General features: G+C 36.3%; 1 long non-coding RNA gene across 2 annotated transcripts in view; it reads left to right on the forward strand.

Annotated features, from left to right (window-relative positions):
- The window catches only part of LOC132010217 (uncharacterized), a 152,654-nt gene extending 141,278 nt beyond the window's left edge, over positions 1–11,376 (forward strand). For both annotated transcript variants that reach the window (XR_009402197.1, XR_009402198.1), the window contains 2 exons: positions 10,361–10,461; positions 11,317–11,376. This is a non-coding gene — a long non-coding RNA (uncharacterized LOC132010217). The remainder of the gene's footprint in view (positions 1–10,360; positions 10,462–11,316) is intronic.
- Positions 11,377–18,493: the final 7,117 nt, after the last annotated feature.

The raw sequence follows: 18,493 nt of genomic DNA on the forward strand, positions 1-18,493 counted from the left end.
TGTGAGACCCCGCCGTGGGGGGTAATTTTGCCATAAGATCATTTCCTCTACTTGAGCTAAATATACGATGTGCAACCTTAGGGATAGGCATTTTCTTTCTTCTTCAGCTCAACAAGTATGCATTTCCTAGCTATCATTTTCAGAGACTGAAAACTATCCAGGGTGGATCATAAACTTGCTTGCATTTGGCAACTCTTCATGCTTTTATGGGCTTGCACAGAGCTACACATTTTATCATAATTTATTGCCTTCATAATTGTTCTGCTTTGGAATATGGAAATACTCAGTGCTCTCATTTCATTCTTTCTGGCAAATTCAGGTAAGCTTTGCCTCCCATTTCAACTCTAATCTCTTACCAAAGGCCACCACATTCCTAATATCACATGTTGAAAGTTCTGGCTGAGAGACCTTACTTTTGCTAATTCATTTTTTCCCCAAGAAATGATGGCTACTATTCTTTTGAATTATTGCATCCATTTTAGAAAAGGAACTAATTATTCTTTATCTAACAAGGAATATCCTGTGACTGATATAGTTGGATTCATGTAAAAATGCATAAGTGGTTAGTGAGGAGATCATTTTCTCCAACAAAAAGTAATTTCAAAAGTGATTTAAATGGGGCATAAAGAAGTACTCATGAATGTGGTTGCTCTTATGGCTAATGCAGATATCTTACTTCTACCACTGATGTTCCTGAGTGCCTTATACTTAGCAGCTTCTTAGAAAACATTTCTTGATATTAAGAGTTTTCCAATTTCGACTTTTTGTGTTGGCTCTTGAAAGATTTACACCGGGTTTAGAAATGACTGTATATACACAGGCAGGGATCGCATATTTTCTAAGGTGATATGATAGCTGGTGACTTGGATAATTGTGTGTTGATGTGGCCCCAAAAGACCGTAGTGCCATCAACATTCCTCTCCCTACTGCTTAAAGATCCATTTATGTGCCCTGGCTTGCAACCCTTTCTTCAATTACAGATAAAGCTCTGCTTCTTTCTTTTAAGGCACATGCTTTGTTTCACTGTAGGATGTTTTGTGACAATTATAAATTTACTTTTGAGTTTTCTGCATTACGGATTCCACTTCAGTGCATTGCAACTGCCTGCAATTAAAAAAAAATATGTATCATATATTCTGTGTGTGTTACCCTTTTCAGCATGAATGCTTGGAGGATAACAGTTTTTTCATACTATTGACTTTGTGAACCTCATCACTGCTGTAAAAGGAAATCACAGCAAAGCAAAAACATCCCTAACATTTGAGCCCCAAAGGGGACTCTGGATAGAAATCTGGCATGGGAGTAGCAATGATCAATAACTTTACTGATTTATTGATTTTTTTCATTCAAAATCTTTAAATAAACATTAATTGCCTATTGTCAAGGCTTCTTCTAAGGACTGTTTTCCTTTCATATCTGCTTTAAAAAAGACCTTTTATTTGACATTTAAAGCAGGATTTTGTTTCCTTTGGGCCATGTTGTTTACACGATGAATAGTTCCAGTTAGAATGTGTTTCAGTGATTGCAAAGATGAGCTAATCGGCTTGGTAGGGTATTAGTAGGGGTCTAGCTGTCACATGGGGAGTTACCTACAACACCCTTCCTTTTGGACCTTCCAGTTGGTTGGTGTTCTTGTGGGTCTTGACACAGATTTTATCAGTTCCTAAAGGCATGCTGCACTTAGACTTGGTGCTCTCCCTGGACATTTGCAGATTCCTTTGCAATGTGAGATGTCTACTTTGTTCCTAGCCACAACCCTATTATTCTAAGAACAAATCTCCAGAATTACTTTTGAAATCTGATGCAGGCTGCTGACTCACTTGTTTTTCCTTAGGCAAATTACATTTCAGAATAATGTGTGTCATCTAAAAAGTATATCATAGTTGTCTTTAAAATAAGTTCCAGTAACAAATATTAGCACATACTGAAGCTTCCAGGTGACTCGACTCATGTAGTATGTTTTATTGGTACTTACAGATTAGTTTATGCTAATTTTCAGGACTATATAAGGCTGGGACTAACAGTATTTGGTACTTCTTTGATAATAAAGGAATTAATTAATAAAAAAATCATTGTTTCTGAACAAAGATACTACTTTTTTTTTTTTTTAAGATTTATTTATTTATTTGAGCGGGGAGGGACAAAGGGAGAGGGAGAGAGAGTCTTAAGCAGACTCTGGGCTGGTATGTGGGGGCTCCATCTCATGACCCTGAGCCAAAACTCATCAAAAACTGAGCAGTTGGTCACATAACCTGCTGTTCCAGCCAGGTACCCCTAATATATAAGATATTCCACTGATTCTCTAATGCTCTCTCCTCAGTGTTTTGTTGCAGAATGTGTCAAGTCACCTAGCTTCAGTTTTGCTTTTCTTTTTTCTTTTCTTCTTTTTTTTTCCCCCTCTGTTTCTCTTTTAATTGCTCTGGCCAACCACTGTGTTCGCCTCATTCCTTCAAGAGGGGAAACATGCTGGCATAGATGTGAGCATAATGTGAGAAGCTGAATCTGGAGGTACATCTAATGACAATAGGAGATATCTTGCCCACACTCCCAAACTTCCATAATGGCAGGACCCTGCCTCTACTAGAATATAAAGTCCAGTGATATTTAGGCCAGAGCTATGCTTCTCAAACTTTGAGTGCATATGGATCATCTGGGGACCTTGTGAAAATGCAGATTCTAACTTAACAGGCCTAGGATGGAGCCTACGATTCTGCATTGCTACAAATTCAACACTTAGACCAGGCCTAGAGAAGCAGAACACTTTTGATTTTAATACAGACCCTAAGTATTTTGGATTCTAGATACAATTTATGTTCCTAGATTTCCATGCTGAGGAATTGAACCCAAAGCAAAGGCCTTACCACTGATATTTTCATGCTGGGTGGGCCCACTCAAAATTTTCAGTTCAGAAATTTTCAGTCTCAGACTTCTAAGAGTACTAAACTCTTTATTCTAAAGAGTACCACACTCCTACTGGGCTTGAAATCATTTTACCTGAAATTATTTTCTCAAGTCTGTGGAATCATCAGAGATAGCTTGGGTGGATGGGGGAAAACAGAGTATCTGGAATCAGAAGTTCTGAGTTTGAGCCCACTTTTGCCTCTGCTGGGCTTCATAAGTTTGAATAAATTGTATGTCCTCTTTTAGTTTCTCTTTCCTTCTGTATGAATTACCAATAGTAAAATACAACTTTATAAGTTTTGATATCAAGTACGAGAATATATATAAAAGTGTTTTGTAAATGTTAATTGCTATGCAAATATTAGTTGAGGAGTTTGTAATCTAGCATTGATGATTTATACTCACATCAGAACATTTATGTTGTCTAAGATTCTTTCATTGTTTATTAACAGTGAACATTCTGACCAAGAACACAGGTATTTTATTGTTTCCCCTAGGTGTCATTTATATGCAGTCATTGGTTATACTTCTGTACTAAAAACCCATAGTTTTTTTCTCCTTTAAAACACCAGTATTGTCATTACCACCCTGGTTGTTTTGGGAAGGAGGAGGTAAGTATGGAAGTTGACATAGGACTCTGCTCAGAAGAACTAATTAGTGTTCCGTGACAATGGTGGATGGTATCCTGACTTACACACAACTGAAGAGTATTGCTTCTCAACACAAAGGCACACTTGGTCTGAGAAGAACATGCCATCTTCATCACCTAGGGAAGAAGTCAGCCTGCAGGCTGCTTGCATTTTAATTGATTTTATGATGAGCATTGACTTTATTAAATTTTAGACAAAATGCCCTGTGGCATCTGTCAGTGATAAGTGACAGGAAAGGCATTAAAAGTTTAGGGAACACTTAGGAATTCTTGAATGTCCCCTGGATGAGAATAATAATACTTGCATTTATAACTTGCAAGTCATTTCCACAAATTTTATTTATGACACAAAATTTTCATTGAGTCTATTCTCTTCTGTGATGTAAAACCAATTTTTGTGGGGCTTTCATTCATCATTATGTTACAGACTCAGCACAATTTCCATTTTGGGGAGAGATAATTTATCTTTGAGGAAGGAAGTCAAGAAGGAGGGAAGATCAAAAAGCTTCATAGCCGCTTGGCACGTGTTTAGTTAGATTTAGTACCACTTCCTGCTTTTCTTTCTAGAGCCCCTCTGATTTGTTTTCAGTCTTAGCCATATCTTTCCATACCTATCATTCTCTTTTGTAATTAACTTATTCTGAGGATTTGCATGAAAGTTTAACCTACACTGAGCATCCAAGGTCTTTTTTACTAAGACAGTGTTTCGAGCAAGGTAGATGACACAAAGCTTTCCATGGATATCTTATTTAGAAGATCTTCCCATGACTGAGGTGACCTCACCTTGGATTATAATCTCATCAACTTGCTGCACAGATTTGTTGGTTGAACAGGGGGTGCCCAAGTGAGGCTCCATTTGCCACAGTGCCTGCTTTGGCCCAGACCTCTGCAGTAGTCCAAGTCAGGGAAGAGGAGATCAAAGTTAGTAGAGAAAGGCAGCATGAATTTCTGAAAGTTCAGAATTAAGGAATGTTTTGAGAAATCGGAACTTTTATTCTTCAGAAATATATGGGACATATAGTATCTGATCGGATACTAAATAAGCATCTACTTATGAGGAATTTAGAAAGAATGAAATGAAACAATCTGCTACTAACTGGTTGATAAAAAGAACTTTCTAAATGTTTGATGGTTGTATTCAACCATTATATATAATATAATTTATGTTTAATCACACTGATGACTTGCCAAGTAGCAGTCCTACAGGAATTACTCTAATGAATACATAACCACCTCTTATATTGAGCATATTAATTGCTTATATGCAAATGATTTTAAGTACTTGAACAGTTTGACTTAAGAAGGATAAACATTATCTCTATAATCTTGTATATGATATTCATTTGCTTAGCAAGCCTTTTTTTTTTTTCTGATGGATTGCATACAAGCAAACTTTATAATCAACTGAATATAAATTATCCTTAGTTTGGAAAAACAAATTAATGAGGTTTTATGATCTTAATTTCTAGACTTCTCTATCACCTAACTCAATATGGGACAATAATATATCATAAGTTGGTTTAAGTGACTCATAGTTTTACATGGACTTTTAGTCTTTATTTTTTCTGCTACCTTTTAAATGAACTAGGTAATTTGGAACAATAGAGTTTGTATTAGTATTATGGAATTAGACATCAGGCAACTCAACTTATCTATACGGTGGGAGCATGATAATTCTCTTGTCATTTATGTAATGGATCTTCTAGTACCTTTGCTATTCAAAGACATCCTTTTTTTAAAACTATTGTTGATTCATTTTTATTTTTTTAAATTTTATTTTTTATTTGACAGAGAAAGAGGGAGATCATAAGTAGGCAGAGAGAGAGAGGAAGAAGCAGGCTCTTCACCGAGCAGAGAGCCTGATGTGGGGCTCGATCCCAGGACCCTGAGACTTGAGCTGAAGGCAGAGGCTTAACCCACTGAGCCACCCAGGTGCCCCCCGCCTTTTTTTAAGATTTATTTATTTATTTGAGAAAGAGAGAGATTATGTGAGCAAGCTGGGGGAGGGGCTCTGGGAGAGAGAGAGACTCCTGAAGCAGACCACGCCCCCCACCAACATGAAGCCAAGGAGGGACTTTGAGATTATGATCTGAGCCAAAGTCTAGAGTCAGCTGCCCAACAAGCTGTACCACCCAGGGCATCCTTGATGATACCACCCCAAAGACATCCTTGATGATATTTCTCTAGGGTCTCAAGATACCATCCATCTTTTTGGTGTATTAATTCTTAAGTATGAAAAAGTAGGATTATAATATCTCAGAGTTGACAGGACCTTTAAGATTAGTTGGTAAAAACCACTAGTTGATAGCACAAATCCGAATTTCCAGAAAATATATTTTATTTGTAACGTTCCCCCAGTGCAATGACAGGAATTTTCTATATGTGGAGCCAGACACATGCATCCTTCCTTCATCATAACCACATACATACACACTCATAGCAATCAGCTGATAAAAAATTTATTGCTAGAGCCAAGTAAACCTGTCATAATTAATTTGAATCACATACATATGGGTCACTATACCTAAGGAATTGGACTTTAATTCTGATCACAGGGTCACAAGTTGAATGAAAAGAAAGAGGGAGAGAGGTCCGTCCTTTCAGAATTCACCTGAAAATTTTCAAGAATATGTCTATAACTCTTCTAATAAGAATTCTGCTATTTGTTCATATTCACAGGTTTGTGATCTTGTGGATTTTAGATTTGAATGCAAATTCCTATGGGTTTATTTGACAGTTTATATCTCTAGCCCAGGGAAGTTTAGATTACTGGTATGTTTCCAAAAGTGTGTTTTGCATAATATTAGTTAAACAGAATATTTGTAAGTAGGTCTTGCAATCTTTTTTTCAAGTAAATTAGAGGAATTCTGGGTACATTTATTCATTCATTAAACAAATGTTTTACCTACTGTGTGAACACAGTATGCATGGTAAACACAATGCAAGATGCTGTGCATATAATGATGAGCAAAATGGACATAATCACTGCCTCATATTGCTTATGGTCTAGTAAGGAAAACAAACATTAAGTGCTATGGTCTGAATATTTGTGCCTGCCTTCCAATTTATATGTTGAAATCCTGGTGCCAAAAGTGATAGAAGTGGGCCCTTAAGAGACGATTAGGTCATGAGGGTAGAGCCTATGAATGGGATTAGTGCTCTTATAACAGAGGCTACACAGAGGTCCCTAGCCCCTTGCACCTTGTGAGGATGCAGCAAGATGGCTGTGGCTGTGAGCTAGGAAGAGGGTCCTCGCCCGACCATGCTGGTGCTTGAACTTGGACTTCAGTCTCCAGAACTGTCAGAAATAAATTTCTGTTATTTATAAGCCACCTAGTCTATTTGGTTATAGTAGCCCAGGTGGACTAAGACATTAATTAACTAATTACAGAAATCTATAATACATAACTGAAAGCATTGCAATGTACTTGAAGTATAGGACACATAGACTGTTCTAGGAGGTGTCGTATAGTTTTGGAGTATTTGGGGGCTAGGGAAGCTTTCCGGGGGGAAAGGGAAATTGGCAATGCAGGAGTGGAGTAGCATGTACAGAGGACTTCACATAAACAGAAACATGATATGTGAGAAATTTAAAGGTCATTATAGTGGAAGGTAGGTTGGAAGGGAGGTTGCTGAGGTAAGCAGATGCCAGAATGAGGAAAGCACCTATGATATTTTTAAAGACCATTTTTGAAAGAGAGAGACATTTGGAAGAGAAGAGATTTTCATTTTTAAAATAACACTTAGGTTGTAGTATAGGTATTAGAGGAGAAGTGGGTGGTATAGACTGAATTGTGACCCCATAAATTTGGTCGGGCCAAATTTATATGTTGATGCCTTAATATGACTGTATATGGAGTTAGGGCCTAAAAGGATGTAATAAAGATTAAGTGAGGTTATAAGGGTGGGGCCTTAATCAGATAGGACTGGTGTCCTTAAAAGAAGAGAGACATCACAGTTCTCTCTCAGCCTGCGCACAGAAAAGAGGCCACATGAGGACAAGTAAGAAGGTGGCCATTTGCAAGACAGGAGGAGAGGTCTCACCAGGAAACAAATTTATTGGTACCTTGATCAGGGACTTCTCATCTTCAGAGCCATGAGAAAATAAATTTCTGCTGTTGAAGCCACCCAGCTTGTGATGTTTTGTTATGGCGGCCAAGCTGATGAATATGGGCAGAGAGAATATATATGGGAGTACTGAGTAGGGAACAACAACAGAGTTCAGAGAGGAGATAATGTGGTATGTACTACAATGGGAATGGCAGAAATTGAGAAAAGCAAGGGGCTTTCTGCGTGTAGAATTAATAGATTTGATGTTGGATTGTATATAGAAGATAGAGAGGGAGAGAGCTTTGTGACTTGCACCTTTGATGAATGATTTGCACACTTCAGAAGTCACCTGAAGATCGAGTTTGGAGCTATAATCATTCAGTTTCTGACACATGGAGGCTTAGGTGCCTTTAGATATGTTGAAGAGGGATATGGCAGTGGAGTTTAGAGAGAAATGAAACAACGTGTAACAGATTCTGTTACTGTATGACTTCTTAGAGCTTTTCATGTATTTAAATATGTATGTGAATTGTGACTCTCCAAGACAGGGTTTTGGGTTTTTTTTTGCAGCTCTTTTTCAAATTTGGACCTCTTCTGAGCAGAAAAAAAAAAAAAAAAATCACAGGACTAGTCTTGTGTAGAATATATTTGTAATTGCTGGTCAATCGGCAGAGTTTTGAATATTCTCCTTTCCTGCTGCTTCATATCAATAACTTTATTTGATAAAACCTACTTTGGATACATGGGGGCCAGTGTACTTGAAGATTGTGGAAACGAGATGGAGAAGGATTCCATCAGGACACTGAGTCTCTTAGGGTTCCTCAGTGAGCATTGCCAGTGTCCTTTTGAGTGCCTGGTAGTAGCCGAGCTGAATGCTCAGAGCAGGGAACACCCCCCCCCCCCCATCCCATCGCCTTTATAGCCTCATCTGGATCCTGTATTCAGGTTAAGTTAATGAACAATAGTCCTGTCCTGAAATCCTTCCTTCTGCAAAAGTTGTTGACTCTCTCATGCCACTCCTGGATTGAATCCTATCGTGAAAATTTAGAATATGTCTCCCTTGGGTTTGTGAATGCCAGGTGTTTACAGTTATTGCCTAGAGGCTCCAGTCAATTGAGTATTAGGGGCTTAAGATTTAGTTATATGAAATTACAAGTTCTCATGAGATTTCCTTAGTGCTTATGACACATATAATATCATACTGTGTGCAACATTTTACAACTGGCTTCTCCATTCAACATCTATTTTGGAAATTTATTCATCTAATCACTTGTAAATCTATCTTTTACAAAACTATTAATATTCTACAATATAAATATATCAAAATATATTTAGCCATTCTACTATATTCAGCTTGATTTAAAAGAAAAAACAAAAGGAAACAAAACACTATGCTCTGGGTAGTATTAGTAGGAAATAAGGAACAGGAAGATCAAATACAAGAATTGAATGATTCTGCCATTTTTTGCCCAAGAGATTATGTGGGTTGTAAGAACTTTAATTTATTCATCTTAATTACCTCTCTTCATATTTATTTTGAAAAATAAATTACCGTCTGAACAGATCTCTAGAAAAACTCTTTATGTCTTTATGTGAAATCCTCCATGATGCTTTTCTGGTTGTTCCAAAAAATATGCTTTCTCATTTTTTAAATGTTTCCTCTCTACTCTAATTAAATCACGTGGAAGCCTGTATTCTAGTTATTTGCAATAGCTCATTAAGGTACGCAGCCTCCTTTGTATCCCCCAGAGTGCCTTACTCAGAGGGTATCTACAGATATTTTTGGGTTTGATTTTTGAATTCAACTAGATTATCTATTCAGTTCTGGTTGTTAGGTGCCTGGTATGTTCTTGAGACTAATGTGTACCATTATACTTTGAGGGACAGTTTGTTATAAAATGCTGAGTTGGAGGTTAATAGTGATTTAAACACTTCCAAAAGTAGATCTGTTTGTTATCCATGCTTCCTAATGCCCCATTCCACCTTATTCTGTCAGTGTGTGATGAAGCACAGCAGCAGAATAATTGCTAAATAGTTGAAAAATTCGAACTCAATCTATCAGTTGCCACCAAGTAGGAAAGAAAAGGCATAAACCATAATTTCCATTTGAAATATTCATAGAAATAAGATTAAATCTGTTACAATAAAATGTTAGTAAGACTTTAAGAAAAATCAATTAGAGAATCATGTTTACTGTTCGAATAACAACTCAAATCTATTATTCTTCAACTTGGCAAAAAGGGTATTTTGGGGTTATTCATATGTAACATTTTCAGGTAGGTACTTCCTTTCTCCAGGAAAACTTTCCATTGCTATGAAGTTTCTGTATGATAATTATAATTTGCAGGATTTCCCTGTGGCAAAAATAAAACAACTAGAAGTATATTTAGGTATGTGCTCATACCTAATAGCAGTGTGTTTAATAGCAACTTAAATCAACATCATTTTGGGGAGCTCAAATTTGCTATCTACTACAGAAGATTCTTTGCTCTCCAAGTGAAGATCATAGTTAAGGAATAATAACATTGCTCAGAGTTTAGGAATCCTGAGGCAGAGACAGAAGTAGGAAGTCCAAGTACCTGCCAAAAATTAATAAGCTATAATAGGATGAGAGGAGTCTTTCCCATTTTTTCATACTCCTTAATTGACTAACTCTAAGCTGCTGTAGAAAATATCAATTCCCTGTCACTTCGCATGGCAAGTCTAGCATTAGTTGAGCAGATTGGCCTATGAACTCTGCGTCTATCAATTTCACTGCAGGCATCATGGAACTGACCATCCTGGATGAGAATGCTACTGGGCTGCTTTTCTGAAATGTCAAAAAATATCACTGATTGCAACTCTTGCATTTTACGACAATAGTAAGTTTTTTGAAGGAAATCTAGCGTGGCTGTTTACAGGGTGAGTGTGTGTGTGTGTGTGTGTGTGTGTGTGTGTGTGTGTGTGTATTTTGGACAGAATTCTGGAGTCTGCAGTTTTTTTGTTGGAATTGCTAATGTGATAGCCTCAAATTTTACAATAGGCCTTGATAATGCAGTGTTCACCATGATTTTGTGTATAAATCATCATTAGGAAGCAACATTAGTATTATGTCGAAGCAAGAGGAAAGAGAAGGCCATGGTGTATGTACAGAGCAGGCTTGAGGTTCTAAGAAACCAGGTGCTTCTGACTTTTAATTTAACATGCCTTGGGTTTCTTCAATTCCGTCTCCTTTTGTTAACACATTCTTTTATAAATACAGGCCGATGGACAACAGGCAGTGTCTTCTCACTCTTACATAAAACTACTGATACTCAATTTTGGGTGTTTTGGTCACACTGTTTGTATTCAAGGATATTGTTTTTGCTGCTGATTGCAGCAACTGATCGGATAATTGCAGTCATTGTCTCTATATGACTCCTTCTTTGATTAAAAAAATTAATATGTGAATGTAATTCTGGAGAGCACTGTTCTTAGATTTTATTAACAATTTCAACAGAGTTATGCAAATCAAGACCTCATAAATGTCACTTAATGCTAATGATTTGCAACTTGGTGAGGAGTTTCAACTTTTCAGAAGGATTAAAAGAATAGAGAGAATTTTACATTTTTGGGGAATACAGTGTTAGTGGAGTAGCTAATTGGGAGGCTATTCTCTCCTGGGAGGGAAGACCAGTTAACTTTTTATTTCTCCTTGCTTAAGAAGGATGCTAATGTCTCCTCATTCCCTGCTCAAGCCTTTCTCAAGATGGAGACGCCATCTCTGTCACCTGCCTTGGGGTGAAAAAGCAGCATAGGTGAGTTGCACCGTTTTGTTACCCCAGCAATATGAAGCACTCATTTTCTGGGATAAACCGTGGTTCAGAAAAAAATAGAATTTCCTAGCATGTCAACTTTGGGCATTCTGTGAGTGTCCAGCAAAGAAGGCTGTGAATTGCTTCTGTCAGTATGACTGGGACAAGCTCTTAAACCTGTTGACAGCTTGCAAATCTTTTTGCTGACTTTCAAACAGATTATTGACACTATTATGCACTAACTTTCATGTTAATGCAATAGCAAAATAAAAGATTGAATATCAATTTTCAAATAAAATCTCATATTTAAAAATTAAACCTCAAATCTATATTTATTATCACTCAGCAGCCACTTGATTGTATCAGGGTGTTGCACTTGAATTCAGTTTTAAGCAACTTTTTTGTTGTTGTTGTATTTCCTCTCTCTCCTTACTTTTTTTAAAATTTATTTTCAGTGTTACAGTATTCATTGTTTTTGCACCACACCCAGTGCTCCATGCAATCCGTGCCCTCTCTAATACCCACCACCTGGTTCCCCCAACCTCCCACCCCCCACCCCTACAAACCTCTCAGATTGTTTTTCAGAGTCCATAGTCTCTCATGGTTCACCTCCCCTTCAAATTTCCCTCAACTCCCTTCTTCTCTCTAACTCCCCTTGTCCTCCATGCTATTTGTTATGCTCCACAAATAAGTGAAACCATATGATAATTGACTCTCTCTTTTAATTTCTTTTCAGCATAACAGAATTCATTGTTTTTGCACAACACCCTGTGCTCCATGCAATATGTGCCCTCAGTTTTAAGCAACTTTTAAAATGTGAGGCTAACTTCCTGGGATGTCTACATAGTTGAGCAGGATTGGGCTAACATTGTATTATTAATTCATCTGTCCGGATAAATTGCATCTGACTTAGGCTTTTACTCTGTGGCCAGTATATTTTGAATTATGTTGTAAACTGTGCCTTACCAGATTGTTACTATGCCTTAACTAGTTGTATTCCTATATATTTCAAAGTTGTTTGTATTCTACTAAAGCTAACCTGATTTATCATACTTTTATAAGCTTGGGTCTCAGATGGTAACACTTACTTATTTTAGTGTTTAATGCTGAATTTCACCTTTTGATTGAAAGCTTATTTAGTCTACTAAAACAGGGTTTGGTTTAAATTCCAATTAACCTTTGGTTTCATCTATGTTATTTCAATGCATAGTATTTCACTTGATAATAGAGTATAATTTTATCCTTTAATTCTTCATTGAAACCAATGATATTTGTTAAGCTAGCTTGAATTTACTGACTCCAGCTATACTGCTGATATGACTCAACTAATCATTGTCCGATAAAATAAATTGTTCCCTTTACAAAATTCATGAATCCTATTTCCTTAAATATTGTTGGAAATGTGAATAAGCTATTTTTTTAATAAAAGTGAATATGAATCACATTTTTGAAAGCTTGGATGAGCTTGCTATGAATCTAGCTTTGGTCAACACTGCCTATTTTGAAATAATCAGTAGGACTTTTATTCAGTTTAATTCAACAAGGCACTGAGGTCCTTGTAATATAGTATAAATTTTCAGTATCATTTCCTGAATTTGAAGAACTCACTATCTAGCAAGGAAGACAAGCACATGAATAGTTAGTATTCTGCTACATGCTCTGATAGAGTAGTATATATGAAGTATGGCACAAGACTGGGAATGGAGCACTGATGTTGGGAAGGCTTCCCAGGAGGGGTGGGACATTTGAACAAGGTCTGAGTAAGAGTACATCAGGCAGATGAGAGGACAGCAGGTGAGATTTCTGGCTGAGAGGGTAGTATAAGCACAGACCAATAAAAGTGTATTGTGGATTTGAAAAGTTTGAGCAGTCATGAGTAAGTGGTTCATGGTATGTGTGTATGGGGCAGGGGAGGTAGGTAGGAAGGTGGGAAAAAGAGGGGTAGGAGATTAAGATGTAGAAGGTTAAATAACCACATGATATTTTGATGCAGCCTAAAATGCTAAAATGTTTTACTTTAAATTATTTTCAGAAGTTTCAAATAATGTGCTTAAAGATGGGATGGAAGATCAGATTGGGTACAGCTTAGGGTGATTATTTTCATTAACTAGCTTCCCTATGAAATCTACAAAACTGGTCAAAGATGAGTCAACACAATCGTCATAAGTTCACCCCTTTTCCGATATGGCATAAAGGTGAATCTACATGCTGTGACTAAGACCATGCTTCACCATAGTTTTCCCTACACAGCCTTGGGACTCAGGTCCCACATCAGGATACTTCCTAGATTCCATAAAGAGGAGTTAAGAGAAAGTTCCAGACACCTAATCCTTCCTACCTCTGAACTCAGATTATTAGCAACACAATTTACTTTGAATCTATCAGGACAAATCCTATGCATCTCTCTCTGATTCATCAGACACTAAGCGAAGCCCTAAACTAGCTATCATCCCTTAGCGTCAGTATTTTCCATAATTTAGAAAGCACAGTATTTTCATTGTGCTTTCTAGAATTCACTGTCCAGCATCAGCAAATATTTCATATGTGACGACTCTCTTATCAAAACATTTAAATCACTTATTTTTATTTTTTTGCTCTAATAAAAGCCTGTTTTCCCCTTGAGACTCTATTTAGCTCACTCAGCTATTGATAGTCTTTCTTTCACAGATTCTATCCTCTTCAAACTGCAGAAACATTTTATGTCATCTAATTATATTACTCATTTTCTATCATTTTGATTTTATCTCAACCTCTGGGTTGTTTCCCTTCTTTTTTCAAAGATATTAGCATCTAATTACCTGTGTTTTGCCAACACCATTCCTACCTTAATTCTACTTCAGTTCAACTTCAACTTGATGATTTTTTTTTTTTTTTTAAGATTGTATTGATTTGAGAGATGGAGGGAGAGAGAGAGAATATGTGAGCATACAGAGGGAGAGGGAGAAACAGACTACCCCCTGGGCAGAGAGCCCAATGTAGGGCTCTATCCCAGGACCCTGAGATCATGACCTGAGCTGAAGGCAGACACTTAGCCAACTGAGCCACCCAGGCGGCCTTTGATGATCCTTTCAACATTGTGTCCTACAGTGATCTTGTCCTATATCATGTTTCAGCTCTCACTCATATGTTATTACTCTAGATCATATCATAATTAATAATTACAACCTGTCCAATAGATTAATTTAATGCATCCTGCACTCTAACCAGGATTTAGTCCTTTGAGCAATCATTAATAGAAACTTCTGTCCCCTGTCCCAATTCTTTTGTTTCTCTCTTGTTTCATTGACTTACTCGGGAAAAAGCCACTACCCTAGTTAAAAAGAGCTCCTTGCCTGCTCCATGCTTACATTTTTCCTCTGACTAGAGAATAATACCCAAACATGCTGAATGGTTCTACTTTAAATTCATGGCCTCAAACATTAGCTGTCTTTTTTTTTTTTTTTTTAAAGAATTTGTTTATTCATTCATCAGAGAGAGCAAGAGAAGGCTGAACAGCATGGGAAGAAGCATGTTCCCTGCTGAGAAAGGAGTCTGATGCTGGACTGGATCCCAGGACTCTCAGGTCATGACCTGAGCTGAAGGCAGAGGCTTAACCAACTGAGCCACCCAGGTGTCCCTCAGTGGGTTTTTAATGCTACCTGGCAAACATACTGAATTTTCATAGACTAGCACAGACTCCTCTTTACTACTTCTTCTATATTAGTCCCTTTTCCTCAAACCTCCCAAACCTTGTCCTCTGTCTGTAATCACAGATAATGGCATTTCACTGAGAAAATTGAAACACTGATAAGAGAACTAAGGACTCCCACAGCTGCATCTCCTCACCTATCAGCTTTTCCATTTCTGTTCTTTTGCCTTAGTGCTTGTATCTGGGCTCCTATCTAAAGCCAGTCCTTTTACTTATGTTATCAGTCTGTCCTGGCTTTCCTATTTGATTATCTTTCCAATTAGCTTCTCAAAGGTGGCATTTCAGCAATTACCTACATTCTTTGTAAAGAGTTGTACTGAGATGTAATTGATATTCTGCAAACTGCTGATGCTTAAAATATAAATTCTGGCATATGTAAACATCCATGCAACCATTACCATATTTAAGATAATGCACATATTCCTTACCCTTCAAAGTTTCATGTCCCACTGAAATCCTTTCCTCCCCTTTCCCCACCTATTCACCTATCTTCAGACAACTACTCTGTCACCAAAGAGTATATTTCATTTTCTTTAATTTCATATGAATGGAATAATACAGTATGTACTCCAGTTCATCTGGCTTTTTTATTCAACATACTTAGTTTGAGATTCGTTGATGTTACCTATTTCAGTAGTGTGTTCCTTTATATTGCTAAATAGTATTCCTTAGTGTAGATGTACCAAAATTTGTTTATCCATTCATCTTGTCAGTGTCTACAAAACAAAAACAAAAACAAAAACAAAAACCTCTGATAGGCTTTTATTTGAATTTGCATTAACTCCATGAATCAGTTTCAAGTAAATACTGAATTTTCTGACCCACAGATATGGATTATCTATTTAGTTAGGTTTTCTTTAATTTCTCTCAGCACTATACTTTTGCACATTTTTGGTTACATTTATTCCTAAGTATTTCATATGTTTTGTGTTATACATGATATTTTTTTTTTCACTGACTGTCCATTGCCAGAATTCGGAAAAAACCTGATTTTTGCATATTGATCTTGAATCCTGTGACATCACTAAACTCACTTATTAGATTTAATATCTTGTTTTACAGATACCATTGGATTTTTTTTTCAAGAAGATGATCATGTCATTGGTGAGTAATTATGGTTTTATTTATTTATTGTTAGTATGGATGTCTTTTATTTTCTTAGCTTATTGCACTAGAGAACTGCTAGTATAATGTTGAATAGAAGATAGGAAAGCAGACTTCCTTGTCTCATTACTGATCTTAAGAAAGAAGCAAGCTGTTTCTCACCTTGTAACATATCGTTGGCTGTAGATGTTTCATAGATACTTTTTATGAAGTTGAGAATGTTCCCTTCTGTTCCTGGTTTGGTGAGTCTTTCTGTTAAGGATGGATGTGAAATTTTGTCAAATGCTTTTTCTGTGTCTCTTGAGGTGATCATATAGTTTTTCTAGGTTAGTTTGTTGCTGTGATTAATTATATTGATTGACTTTTGAATTATTTGCATTCCTGTGATAAAACTCACTTGGTTAGGCTATTGCTCTTTTCATATATTGTTGGATTTAATTTGCTAAAGTTGTGTTAAGACTTATAGCTGTTTTTGTGAGGGAAATTGGCTTGCCATTTTCTTTTCTGGTATTATCTTTCTCTGTGTGGGTATCATTATAATAATGGCCTTATATAATGAGTTGGGAAGTGTTGCCTGTCCTTCAATTTTACGGACTATTTATATAAAAGTGGTATTATTTCCTAAATATTTGGTAGTATTCACCAGTGAGGCCATCTAGTCTAGTATTATTCTTTGTGGGAAGGTTTTCAAAAGCAAATTCTTCAATAGATATAGGGCTATTCAGAGTATCGATTTCTTCTTGACTGAGATATGGTAGTTTTTCTTCCAAGCAACTTTCATTTAATCTAAGTAGTTGAGTTTATTGCCATAGTAATTCTCATATTATGCTGTTATTAACAGTAAAATTTGTTGTTTGTAACTTTGCTCATTCCAGATAATGGTAACCTGTATCTTCTGTTTTTTTTGGTCAGTATGACTAGAGCTTTATTAATTTTATTAATCTCAAATAATCAGTATCAGTTTTTATTTCACTGATATTCTCTATGGTTTTTCTGTTTACTATTTTATAGATTTAAGTTCTGATATTTTTATTTCCTTTCTTTTGTTTGTTTCAGGTTTATTTTGCTCATTTTCTAGATTTTTAGGTGAAAGCTGAGGCACTTAAGATCTTTTTTTTTTTTTTTTCCTAATTTAGGCATTTAAGGCTATAACTTTCACTCTAAGTACTACTTTAGTGGCATCCCACAAACTTTGATATGTTGTGCTCTCATTCATTCTAAAATACTTTCTAATTTCAGTTTTGGTTTCTTCTTTTACGCTTGGGTTTTTTAGAACTATGTTATTCAAGGTTCCAAGTATTTAGGAAATTTCCAGATATCTTTGTGTTATTATTTCTAATTTAATTCCATTGTGATTAGAGAACATAATATGTATAAATCTAATTCTATTAAGTTTTTTGATACCTGATCTATGGCTCAGGATATTGGTTACCCTGGTAAATAGACCATGTACACTTGAGAAGGATTTTTATTTTGTTGTTGCACATAGAATGTTCTCTAAATGTAAGTTATGCCTAATTGATTGACCGCGTTATTCAAATCTATTATTTCTTTACTGATGTTGATTTTTCTTGTTCTATCACTCATGAGAAGGGTATCGAATTCTCTGGCTGTAATTATGGATTTGTCTATTTTTTTTCCTTACAGTTCTATCAGTATTTCCTTTATGTATCTTGAGACTTTATTATTAGTACACAAAAATTTATGATTTTTAGGCCCTATTGAAGTATTGACCTATTTATCATTGTGAAATGACCTTGTTTATCTCCAGTAACATCCTGAGATTTGAAATCTGGTTTGTCTGCTATAAATATAGCTGATTCTCTTTTCTTTTGATTAGTGTTTGCAAAGAATCTCTTTTTCTATTGTTTTACTTTAAAGTTATTTGTTTCTGTATATTTAAAGGAAGTTTTTTTGTAATCACCATGTGGTTGGGTCTTGCTTTCTTATCTAACATAGGTAAGTATCTGTATTTCATTAGGGTGTTTATCACTTACATTTAGTGTGAATCAACACCCAGAGTTTGCTACTCCTGTAGTCTCCCCTTATATTTGGTAACAACTCCATTTTTTTCTAGGCCCAAACAAACAAAAAAAAGAAAGCATTAAAAAATCCTGGAGTTATCTTTCTCTGCTTGACTTATATGATCTCCCTGATATGAGGAAGTGGTGATGCAACATGGGGGCTTAAGTGGGTAGGAGAAGAATCAATGAAACAAGATGGGATTGGGAGGGAGACAAACCATAAGTGACTCTTAATCTCACAAAACAAACTGAGGGTTGCTGGGGGGAGGGGGTTTGGGAGAAGGGGGTGGGATTATGGACACTG

Source organism: Mustela nigripes, chromosome 2, assembly GCF_022355385.1.
Source record: "Mustela nigripes isolate SB6536 chromosome 2, MUSNIG.SB6536, whole genome shotgun sequence".
Classification (NCBI taxonomy): domain Eukaryota; kingdom Metazoa; phylum Chordata; class Mammalia; order Carnivora; family Mustelidae; genus Mustela; species Mustela nigripes.